Source organism: Odocoileus virginianus, chromosome 27 (genome assembly GCF_023699985.2).
Source record: "Odocoileus virginianus isolate 20LAN1187 ecotype Illinois chromosome 27, Ovbor_1.2, whole genome shotgun sequence".
Classification (NCBI taxonomy): domain Eukaryota; kingdom Metazoa; phylum Chordata; class Mammalia; order Artiodactyla; family Cervidae; genus Odocoileus; species Odocoileus virginianus.
Window position 1 is genome coordinate 33,917,059 of NC_069700.1, and position 11,610 is coordinate 33,928,668.

General features: G+C 41.4%; 1 long non-coding RNA gene across 2 annotated transcripts in view; it reads right to left on the minus strand.

The window, feature by feature from the left end:
- The window catches only part of LOC110133059 (uncharacterized), a 42,287-nt gene extending 32,706 nt beyond the window's left edge, over positions 1-9,581 (minus strand). For both annotated transcript variants that reach the window (XR_011483948.1, XR_002312648.2), the window contains exon 1: positions 9,417-9,581. This is a non-coding gene — a long non-coding RNA (uncharacterized lncRNA). The remainder of the gene's footprint in view (positions 1-9,416) is intronic.
- Positions 9,582-11,610: the final 2,029 nt, after the last annotated feature.

The window sequence follows — 11,610 nt, forward strand, 5'->3', positions numbered from 1 at the left end:
TAAAATGTTTCAGATATAGCTCAAGTCCCACATCTTTTCCCTGACCCTGTCTCCTCAGAGGTACCTATTACCCTGAAATTAGTGCATGTTATTCCTGTGAATGATTCTGTTTTTATTGTATATTTATTTTCAAATCGTCTAGGCTATTGCTTTGGATGTTGGTAAGTTTCACATAAATGAGAGCGATGTGGCCATTCATCACTATTTTGTTCAGTATCTGAGGCCCCCTCCCAGCAAGTGGAAGAGTCCCTTCACCACAAGAGCTAAAAAGCCAGCGGGCTGCCTTCCCAGCTGGGGACAGGCCTGTGACCAAGTGAGGCTCTGCAATCGGACCACAGCCCCCGACAGCAATGGCATTGCTGAGCAAAGGGCCTGGGCTTGGCTGCAGCCGCAGAGTTTGGTCCTGGATCTCAGTTCCTCAGCTCTCCTAGTGACCCTGTGAACTGCCACATCCTCCCAATGAATCCTTTTTCTGCTTAAGTTAGAGGCTATTTCTTTACTTACAGTTAAGAACCTAATTGAAAATGGTACTTTTGCAACTCACTTTTTTCATTCAACTTTTTTTTCAGATTCATTTGAATATAATTGAAGGGGAGCAGAGTATGCCACCCCAAAACGTGCCATCTTGGCATGCTGAGCTTTTGCATTAAAGGTACTTGAGAAATAGGAGAACAGACTGATCCTTTGTCTTCTGAACTCAACTACAGATCTCCGTTCATTTTTCTTCATTCTTCCCTCTTTCTGTTCCTTATACTGATCATCTCAGTGCACTATCTAAAAGTTTGCTGGTTCTTTTGCCTGCTCAAATATTTTGTTGAGCTCCTCTAGTGAATTTTTCATTTCAGTTATTGCAGTTTTCAACTCCAGAGTTTCTGTTTGGCTTCCATTATAGTTTGGATCTTTGTGGATGCTCCCTGTTTAGTGAGATATTGCTCATAGTTTAACTTAGTTCTTTTTTTTTTTAAACTTACACACAGATCTTTAATGTCTGATTTGGGTAAAGCAACAGTAACATTTTTTTTAAAGGAATAAAATGTGCGTCTATAGTCCCTCCTGTGTTTTACTTTATTTATTCACTTAATTCTTTATTTCCAACTTTTTTTTAAAGTTCATGTCTCTTTTTAAAATTGAGGCATAATTGACATATAATGTTACACTAGTTTCAAGTATACAACATGATTTGGTATTTGTATACACTGCAAAACCATCACCACAATAAACTTAGTTAACATCTGTAACCCTTCAGTTCAGTCGCTCAGTCATGTCCGACTCTTTGTGACCCCGTGAATCGCAGCACGCCAGGCCTCCCTGTCCATCACCAACTCCTGGAGTTTACTCAAACCCATGTCCATCAAGTCGGTGATGCCATCCAGCCATCTCATCCTCTGTCGTCCCCTTCTCCTCCTGCCCCCATCTCTCCCAGCATCAGGGTCTTTTCCAATGAGTCAACTCTTCACATGAGGTGGCCAAAGTGCTAGAGTTTCAGCTTCAGCATCAGTCCTTCCAATGAACACCCAGGACTGATCTCCTTTAGGATGGACTGGTTGGATCTCCTTGCAGTCCAAGGGACTCTCAAGAGTCTTCTCCAACATCACAGTTCAAAAGCATCAATTCTTCGGCGCTCAGCCTTCTTCACAGTCCAACTCTCACATCCATACATGACCACTGGAAAAACCATAGTCTTGACTAGACGAACCCTTGTTGGCAAAGTAACATCTCTGCTTTTTAATATGCTATCTAGGTTGGTCATAACTTTCCTTCCGAGGAGTAAGCATCTTTTAATTTCATGGCTGCAATCACCATCTGCAGTGGTTTTGGAGCCCCAAAAAATAAAGTCTGTCACTGTGTCCACTGTCTCCCCATCTATTTCCCATGAGGTGATGGGACCAGATGCCATGGTCTTAGTTTTCTGAATGTTGAGCTTAACCATTACATAGTTACAATCAGTACAGCTGGTAGTGAGTGATATCACACAAGATTCCCCCAGTTAGAATTTTTCTTGTGATTAGAACTTTTAAGATTTACTCTTAGCAATTTTAAAATATGCAATATGGTATTAATTACAGTAACCATGCTGTACATTATATCCTTATGACTTGTGTATTTTATAACTGGAAGGTTGTGTCTTTTGATTCCCTTCACATTTCACCCACCCTTCACTTAGCTTTTTAGAAATTATTTTCTTTAGTTCTTTAAAAATACTTAAAATGTTTGATTTAAAGTATTTTTCTAAGAATTCCCTGATGGTCCAGTGGTTAGCACTCCATGCTCTCACTGCCAAAGGCACAGGTTCAATCACTGGTTGGGGAACTAAAATCCCACAAGTCATGTGGAGCAACCAAAATGAAGTATTTTTCTATCTTGTTCCATGTCTAGACTTCATTAGGAATGGTTTCTATTGATTGTTTTTCTCTGTGTATGGGCCATATTTTTTTGTTCATGTCTCTCAATATTTGGTTGAAAAATGAACATTTTAAACAATATGGTATCTCTGCAAATCAGATTCTCTCCCTCCCCAGAAGCTTGTTATAATAGCTTTTTTTTTTTTGTAGTTTGTTTAGTGATGTTTCCAAACTAATTATGTAAAGTTTGTATTCATTGTTGTATGTGGCCACTGATGTCGCTGCTTAGCTTGATGGTCAGCTAATGATGGCAGAGATTTCCTTAATCACCTGACATCAACAGAACTCCAAATCTTTATCAAAGGGCTCTGCATGCATGTCATGTCGGGATCCGCCTGCAAGCTGACAACTCTGCGTTAGTCTTTAATCCCTCCTTGTAAGGAGTCTCAGGTCAAAGTGAGGTGAGACCTTAGCACCTTCTCAGGCCTTTCCTTAGCTGTGGGCATGCCTACAGCCTGACACATGCACGTGGCCTTCTAGAATCCTAGCAACATGTCAGTGCTTTTTAAGAGCCCTATGGACATCTCATTTCCCACTTTTCCTTTTAAGATTTCTAGTCGGTCTTATGTTACAAATGTTAACCACTGCCTCAACACAGCCACAGAGGTTAACAGTTGCCCATCATATTGTTTTTAACAAACACCTCCACCCCAACCCAAAGCAGGAAAAGGCTTTATGCACTGGATGAAGTGAGAGGTCAAACACAGATTTACAGGTAGAATCTTCCAAGGCACCACCAGACCGGTCAAACAATGATAATCCGCTGAGAGTAAGACTTTGAAGTTCTAGACCTGTTATCTTTTAGTGACGCCTATGCTTATTTTGCAGAGAAGGCAATGGAACCACACCCCAGTATTCTTGCCTGGAAAATCCCATGGACGGAGGAGCCTGGTAGGCTGTATTCCATGGGGTCACTAAGAGTCGGACACGACTGAGCGACATCACTTTCACTTTTCACTTTCACACATTGGAGAAGGAAATGGCAACCCACTCCAGTGTTCTTGCCTGGAGAATCCCAGGGATGGGGGAGCCTGGTGGGCTGCCATCTATGGGATCACACAGAGTCGGACATGACTGAAGTGACTTAGCAGCATGCTTATTTTAGGCTGATTTTGCTTACTGAAAAATCAGCTTATTGCAAAATTCAGAGTTAAAGAAAGAAGGGAAAACCACTAGGCCATTCAGGTATGACCTAAATCAAATCCCTTACAATTATACAGTGGAAGTGACAAACAGATTCAAGGGATTAGATCTGATAGAGTGCCTGAAGAACTATGGACAGAGGTTTGTGACACTGTACAGGAGACAGTGATCAAGAGCATACCCAGGAAAAAGAAATGCAGAAAAGCAAAATGGTTGTTTGGGAGGCCTTACAAATAGCTGAGAAAAGAAAAGAAGCTAAAGGCAAAGGAGAAAAGGAAAGATATATCCATCTGAATGCAGAGTTCCAAAGAATAGCAAGGAGAGATAAGAAAGACTTCCTCAGTGATCAACACAAAGAAACAGAGGAAAACAACAGAATGGAAAGACTAGAGATCTCTTCAAGAAAATGAGAGATACCAAGGGAACATTTCCTGCAAAGATGGGCTCAATAAAGGACAGAAATGGTATGGACCTAACAGAAGCAGAAGATATTAAGAAGAGATGGCAAGAATACACAGAAGAACAGTACAAAAAAGATCTTCATGACCCAGATAATCATGATGGTGTGATCACTCAGCTAGAGCCAGACATCCTGGAATGTGAAGTCAAGTGGGCCTTAGGAAGCATCACTATGAACAAAGCTAGTGGAGGTGATGGAATTCCAGTTGAGCTATTTCAAATCCTGAAAGATGATGCTATGAAAGTGCTGCACTCAATATGCCAGCAAATCTGGAAAACTCAGCAGTGGCCACAGGATTGGAAAAGGTCAGTTTTCATTTCAATCCCAAAGAAAGGCAATGCCAAAGACTATTCAAACTACCACAAAATTGTGCTCATCTCCAAGTAATGCTCAAAATTCTCCAAGTTAGGCTTCAACAGTGCCTGAACCATGAACTTTCAGATGTTCAATCTGGGTTTAGAAAAGGCAGAGGAACCAGAGATCAAATTGCCAACATCTGTGGATCACTGAAAAAGCAAGAGGGTTCCAGAAAAACATCTACTTCTGCTTTACTGACTATGCCAAAGCCCTTGACTGTGTGGGTCACAAAAAAACTGTGGGAAATTATTCAAGAGATGGGAATACCAGACAACCTTACCTGCCTCCTGAGAAATCCGTATGCAGATCAAGAAGCATTAGAACTGGACATGGAACAACAGACTGGCTTCAAATTGGGAAAGTAAGTAAGAAAGTAAGTTAAGGCTGTATGTTGTCATCATGCTTATTTAACTCATATGCAGAGTACATCATGCAAAATGTCTGGCTGGCTGAAGCACAAGCTGGAATCAAGATTGCTGGGAGAAATATCAATAAGCTCAGGTGCAGATGACACCACCCTTATGGCAGAAAGTGAATAACTAAAGAGCCTCTTGATGAAAGTGAAAGAGGAGAGTGAAAAAGCTGGCTTAAAAGTCAACATTCAAAAAACCAAGATCTTGGCATCCGGTCCCATCACTCCATGACGAATAGATGGGGAAACAACGGAAACAGTGACAGGCTTTATTTTCTTGGGCTTCAAAATCACGGCAGATGGTGACTGCAGCCATGAAATTAAAAGAAGCTTGCTCCTTGGAAGAAAAGCTATGACCAACCTAGATAACATATTACAAAGCAGAGACATTACTTTGCTGACACAGGTTCATCTAGTCAAAGCTATGGTTTTTTTCCAGTAGTTATGTATGACATGAGAGTTGGATCATAAAGAAGGCTGAGCACTGAAGAACTGATGGTTTTGAACTGTGGTGTTGGAGAAGACTCTTGAGAGTCCCTTGGACTGCAAGGAGATCCAACCAGTCCATCCTAAAGGAAATCGGTCCTGCATATTCATTGGAAGGTCTGATACTGAAGCTCCAAATCTTTGGCCATCTGATGTGAAGAGTTGACTCATTAGAAAAGACCCTGATGCTGGGAAAGGTTGAAGCCAGGAGCAGAAGGGGACGACAGAGGATGAGATGGTTGGATGGCATCACCGACTCAATGGACATGAGTTTGAACAAGCTCTGGGAGTTGGTGATGGACAGGGAGACCTGGCGTGCTGCAGTCCATGGGATCACAAAGAGTCGGATGCAACTGAACTGAACTGATGCTGCTGGTTTCCACTGTGAGTGAAGTCTGTTAGTTTTCAAAGCTAACACAGAGGAGTCCAGTAGATAAGAATCCACCTGCCAATGCAGGAGACTGGGTTCCATCTCTCCAGGAAGATTCCATGTGCTGTGGGGCGACTAGTTCCATGTGCCACAACTACTGCACCCACAGACCCTAGAGCCCGTGCTCTGCAACAAGAGAAGCCACTACAATGAGACGCCCAAGCACTGCAACCAGAGTAGCCCCTGCCTGTAGCAACTAGAGAAAGCCCGTATGTAGCAACAAAGACCCAGCACAGTCTTTATCTATTTATTTAAAATAAATAAAAATTTTTTTAAAAAGCTAACAGAGTAGAAGAGAAGAGGATGGTACTAGGAGCAAGCTGTAACACTAAAAAGCTCAGAGGACTCTGGGAATGTGGCATAGTAGGAAGTAACAGGAATAGGTTTCCCTACCTACACAACAACTGCACTTACAGAACTTAATTTAACTATTTGGGAACTCTGGAATCTGCTGAAGGCTAGCAACTTACGGGAGAAGACATTAATGGTGAATGGTGGTAGCTTTTACCTCTTTCAGCTCTTATCACAGCAGTAGACACACATCACCCATCCCAGCCATGGGGCATGAAGCTGTTCAAATTTTCCTGGGGCCGTTATACACAGCCTGCAGGAGCTAGGGTGGTCAAAAAGGACTCCTACCTCCAAGTATTGGGTATCTGTGCTCTAACTGCCAGCTGCTGCTTCTGATCACTGAGATGCAGACAAATAGGTGGGCAGCCATTGTTTCACCTCCGCTATTGTGGCAAGGCCCTCCATCTCTGGCTCAAGTGACTTCCAGGGAGGTTTAAAGGGCCATGCACACCCCACTCCCCTCTGTGGTTCACTCCTTGTTCTCCTTTGGAGAGCCAGATATTAAATATGAGGACACTCGAAAACACCTGCATGCACAAAGGAAATCAGAAAGTGAGAGGGTAACAGGCAGGAAGGCCAGGGGTCTCCAAACAGAGGAAATAGGCTGCAAGTGCCAGACATTTTCCTCTCTCTTTAGCGGCAGGAGGAAACAAACCACTGATATTTTTTCTTCTCTATACAAATTCAAAAGGACGTTTCTCTTAAAATGCTGTGTTGCCATGACACCTGGTTTCACCTGAAGCTAACTACTCTCAAACCTTGAGTTAATCAATACATTTCTTTTTCTTATGGAAATGTTGTCTTAAGCTATGACTCTTTCTTCAAGTTGGTTCCACCAAATGGCCCAACCTCCTTACTCAGATTGTGAGTGACTGTATAACAGTAATGTATCCTGCCAGAGGATTAAACCCTCTGGCTAATTCTGTTATCTTAAAACATAAATTATAGGAGCAGGTCTGGTCTTTACAAGGATGTATTCTGCCTGAGGACAATCTTTGGATTAAACCTTCTGGCTTAAGACTCTGTTATCTTAAAATGTAAATTATGGGAGTAGGTCTGGTGAGGTCTTTACAACCTCCAGACATTCTTTGGATTCACTGGAGAGTATATAACTCCATTGCTAATACTAGCAAAGGGGTACTCTTTTGCCCCCTTCTGATGCCTATGTCAGAAGCTTTATCTCCTTTATACTTTAATAAAACTTTATTACACAAAAGCTCTGAGCGATCCAGCCTCGTCTCTGGCCCCGGATTGAATTCGTCTCCTCCGGAGGCCAAGAATCCCGTGTCTTATCGTTCAGCAACAACCTTTCAAAAGTGATCACACATGCCTAGGGAAAGGCTCAGAGAAGACCTGAGAAGACATTAAGTTTGCACCTCAGACTGACTCTCAGCAGAGACAGCCTACAGCAATCAAGAAACCAAATGAACAAATTTAAAAATACAGCGAAACCTGGGGAAGGAGGAACATCTGATTTCCAGAATGAATTCCACATTATTAGATTCAAATGGTCAGAGCTAAACAACAACAAAAAATCACAAAGCAAACGAAGAAGCAGGCAAGTATGGACCAACTGATGGAAAAAATAATTCAACAGAATCTTTCCTTGAAAAAGCCCTCATGGCAGATATACTACCAAAATTTTAAAACAACTATCTTAAAGATGTTCAAAGAACTAAAGAAAGATACGGAGAAAGTAAGGGAAATGATGTGTGAACAAAAGGGAACTATCAATAGAGATTTTAAAAACCTAGAGAGAAACCAAAAGGAAATTCAAGGACTGAAAAGTACCATAACTGAAATGAAAAATTCACTAGACAGATTGAAAGGCAGACTGAGAAGGCAGAAGAAAGAATCAGAGAACCTTAACATAGGACAACAGGAATTACTGAGACTGAAAACGAAAGGAAAAAGATCGAAGAAAAGTGAACACAGGCTTCCCTAGTGGTCCAGTGGTTAAGAATTCACCTGGCAATGCAGGAGACACAGGGTTTGATCCCTGGTCTGGGAAGATTGCACATGCTATGGAGCTACTAAGCCCAAGAGCCACAACTACTGAAGCCCACACACCTAGAGCCTGGGCTCTGCAACAGGAGAAGCCACGGCAACGAGAGGCCCTTGCACCACAACAATGAGTAGCCCTTGCTCGCTGCAATGAGAAAAAGCCTGTATGTAGCAATGACGACCCAGCGTAACCAAGGATAAATTAAAAAACCTTTTTTTTTAAAGTGAACAAATGGGATGGGGAGGGAGGTGGGATGGGGGTTCAGGATGGGGAACACATGTAAACCCATGGCTGATTCATGTCAAGGTATGGCAAAAACCACTACAATATTTTAAAGTAATTCACCTCCAATAAATAAATTTTAAATAAAAATGAACAGAGTCTAAGGAACCTGTGGGACACCATCAAGTGGACATCGTGAGAGTCCAGAAGAAGAAAATGAAGTAGTGAGAATATTAGAATAATGGTTAAAAACTTCTCAAATTTGATGTAAAACATAAATGAAGGTGAAAGCTGCTCTTTCAAACCTCATGGACCTACACACTCCATGGAATTCTCCAGGCCAGAATACTGGAGTGAGTAGCCTTTCCCTTCTCCAGGGGATCTTCCCAACCCAGGATCGAACCCAGGTCTCCCACATTGCAGGCAGAGTCTTTACCAGCTGAGCTACAAGGGAAGCCCAAGAATACTAGAGTGGGTAGCCTTTTCCAGCAAATCTTCCCAACCCAGGAATTGAACCAGGGTCTCCTGTGGATTCTTTACCAACTGAGCTATCAGGGAAGCCCAAGACATAAATATGAACATCCTAAAAGGTAAATGAACTCCAATGTAGGTTGACTCAGAAACCCAACCCAAGACAGATTATAAATAATGTACACTTTCAAATGCCTAAGGCAGAGGGCAAATCTTGAGAGTAGCAAGAAAGAAGTGAACCACCACATACAAGGGATTCTCAGTAGGATGATGAGTGGATTTCTCATTAGAATATTAGAGGCCAGAAGATAGTAGGTTAGTATACTTAGTGCTAAATGGAAAAAGCTCAACCAAGAATCTCATATCCAGTCAAACTGTCCTTCAAATATGAGGGAGAAATCAAGACATTCCCAGGTAAACAAAAGTTGATAGACTTTATGACCACTAGACCTGCACTATAAGAAACCCTCCAAAGTAAAATAAAAGCACACTGGAGAGTACCTTGAAGCAATACACAGGCCTAAAGATCTCAATAAAGGTATATCAGCAATGGGAAAAGCTAATACTAATATAACAATGATTTTTAACTGCATTTGGTTTTATACATTCTACAAGATAATACATTTAAAGAAAAAATTATAACGACTTCCCTGGTGGTCCAGTGGTTAAGAATTTACCTTCCAAAGCCAGGTACCCAGGTTGAATCCTTGGTCCAGGAAGATTCCACATGCCAAGGGGCAACTAAGCCCACGTGCCACAGCTACTGAAGCCCACACACCTAGAGCCTGTGCTCTGCATCAAGAGCAGCCACGGCAACGAGAGGCCTGCACCCTGCAACTAGAGCGCACTCCCGTCTGCAGCTAGAGAAAGCCCACGCCCAGCAACAAGACCCAGCACAGTCAAAAACAAAAAAATTTCAGAAAAAAATTGTTACTGTAAAAGTATTATTGTAACTTTGGCTTGTCACTCCAAATCTTGTTTTCTACATAATTCAAGAAGCTAATGTAATTAAAAGAATGATTATGTTTTGGGTCCATACAATATAAAAAGATGTAATTCTGTGACACCAAAACTGAGAGAGGTGGGGACAGAGCTGTAAAAGAGCAGTTTTTTATGTAATCCCCATGGTAACCATAAAGAAAACATCTACAGATATATACAAAAGGAAACGAGAACAATTCACTCAAAAAAAAAAAAAAAAATCAACAGAACACAAAAGATAGGAATACAAGAAATAAGGAACAAAATGCTCTAGGGCATATAGAAAACAACACAATGACAGAAGTCCCCTGTGTATCCGTAATTATTTTAAATGCAAATGGATTAAACTCTTCAATCAAAAGCAAGATTGAGATAAATCCACGAACCCATGGTCACCTTATCTTCAACAAAGGAGGCAAGGATATACAATGGAAAAAAGACAACCTCTTTAACAAGTGGTGCTGAGAAAACTGGTCAACCACCTGTAAAAGAATGAAACTAGAACACTTTCTAACACCATACACAAAAATAAACTCAAAATGGATTAAAGATCTAAATGAAAGACCAGAAACTATAAAACTCCTAGAGGAGAACATAGGCAAAACACTCTCCAACATAAATCACAGCAGGATCCTCTATGACCCACATCCCAGAATTTTAGAAACAAAAGCAAAAATAAACAAATGGGACCTAATGAAACTTAAAAGCTTTTGCACAACAAAGGAAACTATAAGCAAGGTGAAAAGACAGCCCTCAGATTGGGAGAAAATAATACCAAACGAAGCAACAGACAAAGGATTAATCTCAAAAATATACAAGCAACTCCTCCAGCTCAACTCCAGATAAATAAATGACCCAATCAAAAAATGGGCCAAAGAACTCAACAGACATTTCTCCAAGGAAGACATACAGATGGCTAACAAACACATGAAAAGATGCTCAACATCACTCATTATCAGAGAAATGCAAATCAAAACCACAATGAGGTACCATTATACGCCAGTCAGGATGGCTGCTATCCAAAAGTCTACAAGCAATAAATGCTGGAGAGGGTGTGGAGAAAAGGGAACCCTCTTACACTGTTGGTGGGAATGCAAATTAGTACAGCCACTATGGAAAACAGTGTGGAGACTTCTTAAAAAGCTGGAAATAGAACTGCCATATGACCCAGCAATCCCACTTCTGGGCATACACACTGAGGAAACCAGATCTGAAAGAGACACGTGCACCCCAATATTCATCGCAGCACTGTTTATAATAGCCAGGACATGGAAGCAACCCAGATGCCCATCAGCAGACAAATGGATGAGGAAGCTGTGGTACATATACACCATGGAATATTACTCAGCCATTAAAAAGAATTCATTTGAATCAGTTCTAATGAGATGGATGAAACTGGAGCCCATTATACAGAGCAAAGTAAGCCAGAGAGATAAAGACCATTACAGTATACTAACACATATATATGGAATTTAGAAAGATGGTAACGATAACCCTATATGCAAAACAGAAAAAGAGACTCAGATGTATAGAACAGACTTGTAGACTCTGGGAGAAGGCGAGGGTGGGATGTTTCAAGAGAACAGCACTGAAACATGTATATTATCTAGGGTGAAACAGATCACCAGCCCAGGTTGGGTACATGAGACAAGTGCTCGGACCTGGTGCGCTGGGAAGACCCAGAGGGATCGGGTGGAGAGGGAGGTGGGAGGGGGGACCGGGATGGGGAATAGATGTAAATCCATGGCTAATTCATTTCAATGTATGATAAAAACTACTGTAATGATGTAAAGTAATTAGCCTCCAACTAATAAAAATAAATGGAAAAAAAAAAAGCAAGATTGGCAGAATAGATGAAAACACAGATCCAACTATATGCTATCTACTAGA